The following is a 12,500-nucleotide window of genomic DNA, read 5'->3' as shown; positions in this document are numbered from 1 at the left end:
CCAGTATCTGAGTTTTGCGTTTTTGTTTTGTGCTTTTTCACTCTTTGAAACATGGGGACGGATAAAAAAGCTCCTACGATGATTAGGTGCTTTTCGATTATGTCCATATATACATTCTGTTCTTTATAATTTTCTATTGCCTTTTCACTTAATGAGAATTAATTTTGTATTTTTTCTTTTTACTAAAGTGCTTGTCTTTACGAAATCATGTATATACACCACAACTAACACCACAGTCGGACGAAAGAAAGAGTTGAGTAACTATATATTTCGATTGCTAACTACTGAAGAGGGTTGCGGTTAGCAGTCGAAATATATAGTTTCGCTTACTCAACTCTTTCTTTTCGTCCGTCTGTGGTGTTAGTTGTGATTTACAAATGTGTTACTGCATTTCTCACCAGTGATGTATATACATAATGTGCTTTCTTGGTTTCTGTTTTCAAAAATACGTACTTCATTTTTCTGGAAACAGTGTCTATAGATAGGATCCAGTGTTCATTATCCTTATAGAGTTGTGAGAGTGATGTGTATACATAATGTGCTTTCATGGTTTCTGTTTACGCAAAACGTAATTAATTTCTCTGGAAACATTTGTGAGATTAAAAAGAGTGGACACATGGAAAGTTTTACGTACAGGGAAAAATAAGATGAACAATTGAAAAAAACAAAAACAAAAACAAAAAACAAAGCATTTTCCTGAAAACCCAAGTCATAATTTTCACTTTCATGTAGTTGTCAATTCGTTTTAAGTCATAATCACTTGGTAATAAACCTAGTTCTTCCTGTAGTTGAAAACTGGAAAAAGATCAATATTCGGTTTGAAAATGCGTTTCGAAAATGCACCTTAATCTTAAAAACCGCTTCTGGTGTCCATTATTATCATTTTTTTTTCTTCAATTTTCTGAACCTTTCTTTCTGAATACCGGAGTTTTCTGTGTCCTAGAGACTTCTTGGAGAGAAAAAGTGTCTGTGTGTATGATTTATTCCCTCAGCGGCTACTGCGGTGCATTGCATTGTGGGTCCCTCCAGCCTGATCCTGTTCACCGCCAATTAAGTCCTTCTCTTAGGTCCTGGACACTTGAGCTTCCTTGAGGTCGTCGACACTTCTGCGCCTCGACTTTAGAACCCCACTGCTCTACTTCTTGCCAAGACGCCTCAGTCCCATGTGGCCTAAGGTGTCAGTGACCTCCACGCCACGCGGACCCTGCTCACGAGATCACGCGGCGCGTATCCCCTTCCTCTTCCCCAAAACATACAAATACCAATGCCTTTCCGCCCACTTTACAAGGGAGGTAGCCAAAGCCAAAAGGTATAATTCCACTCCCATCCATTTCACCATCATCTACTCCACTCCCATCCACCCCCCCCCTCTTTTCTTGGATCCCACTGGATGACGGGTCATACCTGCATCTCGCCTATTGGCCTGGGACAGAAACAATGCAGAAAGACACAACACATCCACAGCAAGGCCGCTTCACTTAATCGGCGACCCACCCTGGGTCAGAAGCAATGCAGTAAGACACAGTACATCCACAGCAAGGCCGCTTCACTTAATCGGCGACCCACTCTGGGTCAGAAACAATGCAGCAAGACACAGTACATCCACAGCAAGGCCGCTTCGCTTAATCGGCGACCCACCCTTCCCGTCCCCTCATACAGAAAAAAGAGAAGACAGGGAGAAATCCCTTCGGGCTGCGTCAAAATATTATTCACACATAACCGTTCCTTAATCCCCCACCCACTCCCTTTCATGCATCACAGCATCATCCATACACAACCATTCTCCACTCACCCCTACCTTCTGTCTTCTGCCTTCCTTCCTCAACAGACATCTCCCTCTTTCTCAACGCCCCTTTTACCCCAAAACATATTAAAAAAATCTGGAATCACGTGACCACAACAGATTTTTTTTTCTCGCAAGTTTTCAGACACTTCCGGAGCTTGGGGGCAATGGGCAGCGGGGGATCGGGGGACCAGGCAGCGTACAGCGGCCCCGTGCGTATTGCATCTGGCATTAGTTCGTAAAGGGTCGTTCAAGCTCTATCAGAATATTGCCGGGGCGTGAGTACCGGATATAGTGTGACACATACACACACACACACACACACACACACACACACACACACACACACACACACACACACACACACACACACACACACACACACACACACACACACACACACACACACAAACAAAAAAAAGTTTCACAAAAGCACGTCCAAAGATCTGCATACATTTACCGCCAAACGGCCTACCCTACCAAGAAGGATTAAACCATCACTTCGGCAAGGGTCAAAGGGTGCATTGCCCCCTCACCCCCGCCGGGGGGATAGGCCGGTGGCCCAAAAGTGGAACATCAAGGCTGAACTCAGACTCACTAATTCTGCCAGTGGCGAAGGTGGTGTCGTGAGTTTCCCTTGATAGTGCTTGTTTTGCAAATTATTTTCTTTTTTTGGAACGTAGGTGGGCAGACACTTCAACACTATGTTTCTTTCTTTTCTTCTTTCGCTATCTTTGTCATAAAATAATTGGTTTCCTGTACGTCCGTTATTTCTTCTGTTGGAATTCACTGTTCGATATCACGATCGGTTCTATGTTCGGGGTGGAGTTGGGGTTGTTTCATAGTTCAGGCTATATAACGTAATCTGGTCTTTCGATCTCCGTGTGGGCAGAGCGATACTCAAAGCTACAACTTGGACAACACGCCGTGATACGCCACCAAGATGGAATAGACTGTTAACAGATAAAAAAAAAAGAAGAAGTTCGTTTCACAATATGTTTGTAGCCTAAGTCGCACTTGACAAACGAATCTGTATAATCCAGGGCTCCGAAAATGTGAGATTTCGCCAGGCACACGACACTTGCAACAGGAAAACCTGCGCGGCTTACGACGCTCTGCTCGGTGGCACTTGATGCTTCCAGGCGACGGCGACGACGTCGACGTTCACTGGGCAAAATCGTTCGAGAAACTGTGGGCTTCGAGGGAGCAAGTGATGCCTGCAGTTCGCGGCCGCACGGGCAAAGAGCCCCATCACCATGACCCGGACATTTCTACATTATGATCCCGTTCGGCGCTGAGAGAAGCCCAGATACTTCGTGGGACTTCTCTTGACAACATACATGCCCATGCATATACATAAACGCAAGCAATTGTAATTGTTATTTCGAACTATGTGTTCTTTTCATTATCTGCACTTCATGCATATTGATTCAATGCCAAATAAACTTATCATTATTATTATTATTATTATTATTATTATTATTATTATTATTATTATTATTATTATTATTATTATTATTATTATTATTATTATTATTATTATTATTATTATCATTATTATTACGCATAAGCATAAACACACATACATAGAGAAAAACAACACTCCCACACACACATACATGCATATACACACAAATATATGTATATATATATATATATATATGTATATATATATATATGTATACATACGTGAGAGAAATTCGCTAGTGACAGCGACATTAATCTGATAATTTTTATGACAGTCGCATGTAGGATTCGAACCCACTGCTTTCTGTCACCGTAAGATTACCTTCACAGAGCCTTTACGGTGGGTTCGAATCCTACATGCGACTTTCATAGAAATGATCATATACTGTATATGTAAATATATATATATATATATATACATATATATATATATATATATATATATATATATGGCTAAAAATCGAACCGGACCTAACTGTACCGACCCGGGGCACATAGGCCAAAGTAAACGCCCAATATACCCTATGCATTGGGCGGAGCATTGGATGGTACTTTGGAGGTAGATCTAATGTACCTATTTATCATATTACTATCACATATATCATGCCTTATATACTTTTGTTGTTGTTTCTCGTTGATAAATATGTATTGACTTTATAAAACTTTCAACTTACAGATATGTAGTGAACAAAATTGTGATTGATTGCCCACTTCCTACGACCATAACTATGTCTGTCATTGCACTCAATAAATAATAATATATTTCTATGCATATTATATTCATTTAATGTTTATTCTATACAAAATTCATGAAATCCAAGACCACAGGAGTTTCTATACTCTTTTCCCTAAAATCAGTTTCAGTGGCGAAGAAATGTGTTCTATGGTATGCTTGGGTGTTTGTTCCAAAGATTCCATTGGACACCACTCATCCAAAGGACGCCTGAGTGATGTTTGGATTCCCCTGGAGTGCCAAGAGATACCATTGAATATCACTCACTTGTGTACCACTACGAGTATAGAGAGAGAACTTACTGGTATTCTTAAAAAAAAGTCTTTCCTTATATAAATCCTTGCAAGGGAAAAATTTATATAAGGAAAGTTTTTTTCTTAAGAACACCGCCGTAAGAATCTTCCGGTGGTATTCTTAAAAAAAAAAAATTCCTTATATAAATCTTTCCCTTCCAATGATTTATATAAGATTTATATAAGAATTTTTTTTTTAAGAATACCACTGGAAGAATCTTGTGGTGGTGTTCTTAAAAAAAAATCTTTCCTTATATAAATCTTTCCCTTCCAAGGATTTATATAAGGAAAGAATTTTTTTTTTAAGAATACCAACGGTAGGTTTCACAATCACACACCAATTAGTTCCATATTTTTTTTTCGCGATATACCTACAGATCTAAACAAGGGGACCAATATGACGCAAATGATAATAATAAAAGAGAGACAAGTCACGTGATTACAAATTTCCTGCCACTGCTTATATCGAAAGGGCTTCAAGAAGGCTCTGGGGGGCCATAAATTCTTAATCATATGTGACTTGTCTTTTTCTCTGAACAATATACATACATTACTCATAAAAACCAAAATGAAAATGTCATACTCGTTTTGCAATCGTTCCACAATCATCACAAACTGTTTGGACCGAGTTAAGGGCTAGTTCAGTAATTCATTATTGGAATTTACCCGTGTTTTTTCCCCCCTCATTTTCCGCTTTTACCCAGACCTGTGTACCTCGGTTCGTTACGATTGATCTCTCCCAGTGTTCGGCCAATGTACGGCCTGTATATAAACCTTTGTATTCACCAACCATTGTAACTCCCTCCCTGAGGATGACCGAGTAAGGTCAAGATACGTATTGGAGAAATTGAAAAAGAGAAAACCGTACCAAATATCTTTTGGACACCTTCTCAACTATTTGGAACCAGCACTTGTTGCACGAGAGAAAATAAAGCTTCAATATAAACTCAACAACGCCATTGTCGCTGTAGACTTCTTGAAATCATGTATACCTGGCCTCCTATCAATATATATATATATATATATATATATATGTATATATATATATATATATATATATATATATATATATATATAGATATATATGAGGGGAAATGTTTGTTGAGCACGGAAGGGAGGGATGGGGGTTCGCCGAACAAGTGAAGTGGCCTTGCTGTGGATGTACTCGTACTGTGTCTTGCTGCATTGCGTTTGACCCAGGGCAGTTGGCGGACGCGGGATGACCCGTTATCCATGAGGAGCTGAGATGGGAGGGGGGGGGGAAGGGCGGTGAAGGGGAGTAAAATGGGTGTGAATATGTGTATATATATATATATGTATGTATGTATATGTATATAAGACAGAGATAGGTAGGGAGGAGAAGGAAATGAAGGAAGAAAATAGACGGAGAAAAAGTATAAGGATCTCTGGGAGTTAGGTTAGGTAGAGATGGAGGAAGAGAAAGTGAGAAATAAGTTGGTTGGGGGATGGAAGTGGGCGGGGGAGGGTAGAGGGGAGCACAAGTGGGGGGGAAGGGGTGGAGTACAAGTAAGGGGGGGGGTACTACGTGTTCCGAAAGGGAATGCCGATATAAGGAAAACCAGTTGCATTCATGACAAACTCGAAAACCTTGAGCAGTGACAAATTGGAACGTTGTTGTTTAGACGGAATGGAAGTTAGTTGTGCAAGAGTGCATCGTTAGTGGAGATAACGTTAAGCATCAAGTAAAGGTTTCGCAGGGAGTTAGGTCGGGGGGCTGTTGACGTGAAACCCCTCGCCTTTTGAGCCGTTTAGGGGTCATTGGACTCCAGGGGGCTGTTGACGTGAAACCCCTCGCCTTTTGAGCCGTTTAGGGGTCATTGGACTCCAGGGTAGCATAAAGCTGAAACGAATAATAAGTTAGTTGTGCAAGATTGCATCATTAATGGAGATATTGCCAAACATCAAGCAAAGGTTTCGCAGGGAGTTAGGTCGGGGGGCTGTTGACGTGAAACCCCTCGCCTTTTGAGCCGTTTAGGGGTCAATGGACACCAGGGTAGCCAAAAGCTGAAACGAATAATAAGTTATCTAATATGCGACCAATTCTGGTGAGGAACCGAAAGAGAAGACACGAGGAGGCACGGAGGCTGGAACCTCCTCTTTGAGTGACAGGTGACTCCGGAGGCAATGAACTGAAGAAGGAGGAGGAGGAGGAGGAGGAGGAATAGGAGGAGGAGGTGGAGGAGGGAGAAGAAGAGAGGGAGGAGGAAAAGGAAGAGAAGGAAGAGGAGGAGGAAGAGGAGAAGGAGGAAGAAGAGGGGGAGGAGGAGAACAAGGAGGAGGAGGAGGAGGAGGAGAAGGAGGAGGAAGATCAGGGGGAGGAGGACGAGGAAGAGGAAGAAGAGGAGGAGGGAAAAGAGGAAGAAGAGGAGGAAGAGGAGGAGGAAGAAGAGGAGGAGGAGGAAGAGGAGGAGGAGGAAGAAAAGGAGGAGGAAGTAAAGGAGGAGGAGGAGGAATAGGATGAAGAGGAGGAGGAGAAGGAAGAGGAGGAGGACGAAGAGAAGGGGCAGGAGGAGGAAGAAGAGGAGGAGGAGGAGGAAGAGGAGGAGAGGAGGAAGAAGAAGAGGAGGGGAAGGAGGAAGATGGGAAGGATTTTGTTTTTGGTTCCTGTGGGATGAAGTGGTCCTCGGCCACTACCGTCGCCGTCGCTTATATTCTACAATGGGGAAGAGCGTCTTGTAGGCTACGAGGCACCCACAAGACAAATGACCCCAAACTGTGTGTGTGCGTGTGTGTGTATTCACCTTGGTCTTTGGATCACGTGCTGGACTCGTGATCGACAGCTATTTCCCTCCCGGAATAGAGCTCAGAGCTCGTATGACCGATCTATGGGTAATGCTGTGACCTTACACGCACACTCACCCCGAACTCCCCGCCCACGAGAGTTGGAGTAACGACTCGAAGCGTGTGTGTGTGTCTGTCTCCTCATCCAGAAGTTTTTGGGCAGGTGACTTGTGCGCTCAAGCGCTTTTAGCTTTAGGCTTCCTGTTCAGGCACCAAGTATGTTATACGTACGTGCGCACGCCCGTATGTGATTCACCATGGTCTTGGATCACGTGTTGGACTCGTGATCGACATCTATTTCCCTTCCGGAAGAGAGCTCAGAGCTCGTATATGACCGATCTAAGGATAATGCTATGACCTTTACACGCACACACACACACCCAACTCCCCGCCCACGAGAGTTGGAGTAACGACTCGTGGCGCAGCGATACTGAATTTATTTCAGCCCTCGGCGGGATTCGAACTCGGACCTCCGTAGGGGCGGCCGGGAACTCTAACCACTGCGCCACGAGTCGTGTGTGTGTGTGTGTGTGTGTGTGTGTGTGTGTGTGTGTGTGTGTGTGTGTGTGTGTGTGTGTGTGAGTGCTGCGTTTGTGGCTCTTCATCCACAAGGGGCTAAGCTAAAGGGGAAAACAAATAGTTGATGGATTGTTGTGGGATTGGTCTGGGATGGGTGAACGCCCTCGCTGGCCACCTCCATTATAAAGCGTATGTATTTGTCAATTTGGGCTGATTTGAGACTCAAGCTCCTTCTGTCGAACCCTTCCGTACGCTACAGGAATTTACTCTTTGAGTTCTTACATTCACGACTCTGCCCAGACTCATAGGATTGTGGAAAACATGAGTGTCTGGGTTCAGTTAATATCCCAATTATGCAATTTGTGAACCTAGGAACCTAAATACTATATATACACCAAGTTATATATATATATATATATATATATATATATATATATATATATATATATATATATATATATATATATATATATATATATATATACACATATGAATACAACGACGAAAATCTATCAAGGATACGTACCAGCTTAACCACTAGCTTCAAGTGGGCTTGGTTCTTCGTAAAATTGAGATTAGGACGGCAGTTAGCAGTTGACTCAAATCCTGCGGGAGTTAGATCAACCCCGAGGTTAAAGAATCTTATTGTCTCAGTAGCATACTCGGGAGAGCAATGACCTGCCACGCGCAAGTCTCGGGTTCGAGTCCGGGGTCAACTGTCGGAATTAATTTGTATATATATATATATATATATATATATATATATGTATACCAAAGGCTTTTTTCCGCTCATAAAGGAGGTAGCCAAAAAACAAAGGCATGAAAGCCACTCCCACCCATTCCATCCCTATCATACTCCACTCCCCTCCACCCTCTTCCCTCCCTCTTATCTTAGCACCTCCTGGATGACGGGTCATCCCTGGATTTCGCCCAATGACAAATGATACTGAAGGTGGAAGAAATAGACGAGGATTAAATGGGATTTTTTTTTTTTTTTTTTGTCTCCGTTCAAGAATAAGCCAAAGATCAGAAGTTGAGAGTCTTTTGATTCCTAGACAGCGATTGAGATTGAAAGAGTTCCATTTTGGAAGGAGAGGAGTAGAGGAAAGGATGGACAATGGAACTGACGTCACAGGGGTCACACGAGGTCATCCTGTAATCGTCTTCTCAGAGAGAGAGAGAGAGAGAGAGAGAGAGAGAGAGAGAGAGAGAGAGAGAGAGAGAGAGAGAGAGAGAGAGAGATAGAGAGAGAAAGCGAGAAAGAAAGGGAATATCTCAGTTCTCTTGCTCTGATGGGAGGGAGAGGAAGGTGGAAGTTATTTGTATAATTACCTTTCTATTCGTTTATTAATTTTTTGTTCGAGTGTGTGTGTGTTGACACGGCCACCCCCTTATAAGGGGGAAGAAGACCGTTGACACGTATAACAGATAAGAGGACATAGCTCTGTGATCGTCCTTTGACCCAGATTTTTTCTGGATGGATTGCCTCAGGGTACTAAGAACTTGAGAATACTAAAGAAAGTCTCTCTCTCTCTCTCTCTCTCTCTCTCTCTCTCTCTCTCTCACACACACACACACACACACACACACACACACACACACACACACACACACACACACACACACACACACACACACACACACACACACACACACACACACACACACACACACACACACACACACACACACACACACACACACACACACACACACACACACACACACACACACACACACACACACACACGTGGGCGGGGAGTTGGATGTGTGTGTAAGGTCACAGCTTTACCCATAGATCTGCCATGTATGAGCTCTCATCCAGGAGAGTGATAACTGTCGGTCATGAGTCCAGTACGTGATTCAAGACCATGGTGAATCTCTCTCTCTCTCTTTCTCTCTCTCTCTCTCTCTCTCTCTCTCTCTCTCTCTCTCTCTCTCTCTCTCTCTCTCTCTCTCTCTCTCTCTCTCTCTCTCTCACACACACACACACAGAAGCGTGTGAGAACAAACATGGAAGAAACAACAGACGCAACTCTGCTCCGTTTCTATCAAAGTCTGAAAATATATTTGAATCAAATTAGATAAAACTAAAATTGAACAAACTAAATATTCAGCCAAATTAAAATAAAGTGTGTGTGTGTGCACATTCTGGGAACAAGAGGCATGAATGGAGATGTGGAGTTCGGGGGGAGAGAGAGAGACCTGTGTATGATTGAAGTTGTGATTGAGTTCGATAATTCTGTGGAATGCTGGGCAGTGTGAGGCAGCGTCCTGTTCCGCCCGGACTGCGCGCGCGTGATCGTTTCTTCCTCGAAGTTTAGCAACGACCGAACGAATGAGGAAAATCGCTTAATGAAAAGATACGGTGTCGTTGTCAGGTATCACCGGATTTTCCTGCCAGAGCGATTAAGTTTCCCATTTGATCGATTTGGTACGCAGTGATTGATGTGTAGTTAACAGATGTCTTCTATATTGAACCTTCTAGTTCGGTGTTTTCAATCTAGATTGAATTCTTATCTGGTTGCGCATGATTTACAAGTAATTGGTTTGTTACTCCATAACTACTTTACTTCTTCGATAAATATTTCTCCATGTATTTATCTAGTCATTTATTCATTTGTTTTTGTTTATTTGTTTATCTGTCCTTATTCATTTTTTCCTTAGTCTAGTACAGTGGTTCTTAACCTGTGGGGAATTCCCCACTGGTGGGGAATGGCGGAGTTGCCAAGTGGGGAATGACCGGTCGGACAGAAGAACCACTGTCCTTTTTTTTTAATCGATGTGTTTTTGTTTCTTTTTGTTTGTTTCTGGTGTTAGAAATGTTAACACTGCATGGGTTAAAATCGAATTTGTCAAAGACCGATGCTGTGGTGGGAAATAGAGAGTTGGCTCACTAAAAAGTGGGGAATTGGAGAAAAAAAAGGTTAAGAACCCCTGGGCTAGTATCATCAAACCAGATGAATTTGAACAGGTTGTACTTCATTTCACCTTCAAGGAGAAAAAAGGTTAAGAACCCCTGGGCTAGTATCATCAAACCAGATGAATTTGAACAGGTTGTACTTCATTTCACCTTCAAGTCGTTGCGGTCGCCGAGCCATCAAGGAAGGCTATTGAAAAGCATGACGCTGGGGTGTCTGACAGCGGCGCTTGTCTGGGTCAGTAGGTACGGCTCGGTGTAGGACCAACATCCTCAGCCGGAGCCGCACCCGCAGCATTCTCAGGGACAACGACAGTAGTCCCCTCATGTCCATTTGGGCTTCGTCGCCTGTAACCTGCTCCTTTCAGTGCAACGACCGACACGCTCTGGGATTTCGGTTTTGACTGACGCCAGAGGACTCTCTTCAGCCGAGGGTCCTCCCCGTCCTGCTACGACGCCTGCCCGTGAGTCTTGCCACATCAGGGTACGACTATCAGGAGTGTCAGGACGAAGAAGGAGTAGATACTCGGTCAGGACCCGTCTGTAGGGGGAACCGCGGGGGAACCACGGCAGCTCCTACTACATCAGGGTCAACGTTTGCCATGAATGAACTCGAGGAAAACTTGTTCGAAATTCCAAATGAAGAGGGGCATGTAGAGTAAAGGCACATTTATCTCGAGTCCCGAGCGAATAATAGATGACGCTTCCTGATTCCACCCCATACCCGTCCCCCCACCCCACCTTCTCAGATGGTAAATATGATGTTTAGATATTTATATCCGGCGTTGTGTGGAACGTCAACGTTAATTCCCCGCGCTCCAGACTCCCCGAGGCTGCATGTGGGACCACCAGGTGGGGCTAGACCGCCTGCCCCCTCTTGCCTCCTCCTCAGCCTCCTCTGCACACAGGCTTCAGCCCCGGGGCGGCTGCGGCGGACGAGTCTCGGCTCCTGTGTCACTGGGAACGTCCAACAGAACCCCACGAACCTAGGACGGACGGAGGGACCGATGACTTGAGGTGGACGTAGCCTCTCGGGGGGGGGGGATTCTAATGTATTCTTTCCTGTAGGTTGTTGTATTGGTGCCGTCTGCTGCTTTTTGGAGCGGCGGTGGCGTGAGCAGAGTTGCACAGGCACCTGGGTTGGGGCATTCAACCCGGCGGCGCTGCAGGGGCAACAGAGAAGGAGGAAAACGCGAGGATTCTCGGCGTGCATTATTTAATTGCAGCAGCGTGCACGAACTTCTCCGCCTCCTCCTTTTCCTCCTCCTCCTCCTCCTCCTCCTCTTTCTCCGTCTGCTGTGCCGGAGAACAAGGAAAACCCACTTTCAATCGGCCGCCCAAGGACGGACGTTGACCGGCTCGGGGCATTCGGGACGTGTAGCGGAATGGTAGCGCCTTCGCCAGCTTAGGCGTAGTGGACGGACTCTGTCGCCTCTTGTCCTTGCGTACGTTACAGAAACTTGCTTTGCCGAGCGTTGACTCCTGCCTCTTCACCGTCGGAGGCGGGAGCGGGTGGTGGGGTGCGGGGTGGGGTAAAAACAACGCTCCAGCAATTTCCGCGTGCTCAGCTGAGCACCGGAGATGCAGCCGCCTCGCCTCGCAAAGTTTCAGGAATGATTAGGGAACGTGTAACCTGTTTTTAGTGTATAATGCTAGTAATATCCACTGCAGCGCTTGATGCATGGACTGCAGTTCGCCCGTCATGGAGGTCTGAACCACGAGTACATTTACCCGAAATGACAGACGCCAGTTCAGTGCAGTGCAGAGGCCGGTGAATAAATGTTTTGAGAAAAAGAAATGTACAACAAATAGGAAAAAATTACGATATTACACCGACAATAACTCTAGATGTAATGAAGTCTCGATTTTAAATGTAAAACGATGTTTCTGTTCCCTAGGCGCTTCTTATGTTATTAAGAGTTCATTGTACTTTCTTCTTTAACCAGGACGCAGAATACAACTTTCTTCTTTTATATTAGAATC

At 44.3% G+C, this 12,500-nt stretch overlaps 1 protein-coding gene across 5 annotated transcripts in view; it reads right to left on the bottom strand.

The window, feature by feature from the left end:
• Positions 1 to 12,500, bottom strand: part of LOC143022421 (putative cytochrome P450 6a13) — a 127,927-nt gene that overhangs the window by 21,357 nt on the left and 94,070 nt on the right. The window contains exon 1 of one of the 5 annotated variants that reach the window (XM_076180616.1): positions 2,893 to 3,027. The exons of the other annotated variants lie outside the window; for them this stretch is intronic. The gene's annotated coding sequence lies outside the window, so the exon portion shown is untranslated. Of the gene's footprint in view, positions 1 to 2,892; positions 3,028 to 12,500 lie in introns of those variants that run through there. 5 annotated transcript variants of the gene reach the window in all.

Source organism: Oratosquilla oratoria, chromosome 44 (assembly GCF_046742065.1).
Source record: "Oratosquilla oratoria isolate Oo_2021 chromosome 44, ASM4674206v1, whole genome shotgun sequence".
Lineage (NCBI taxonomy): Eukaryota > Metazoa > Arthropoda > Malacostraca > Stomatopoda > Squillidae > Oratosquilla > Oratosquilla oratoria.
This window is presented reverse-complemented; position numbering and strand designations above follow the sequence as displayed.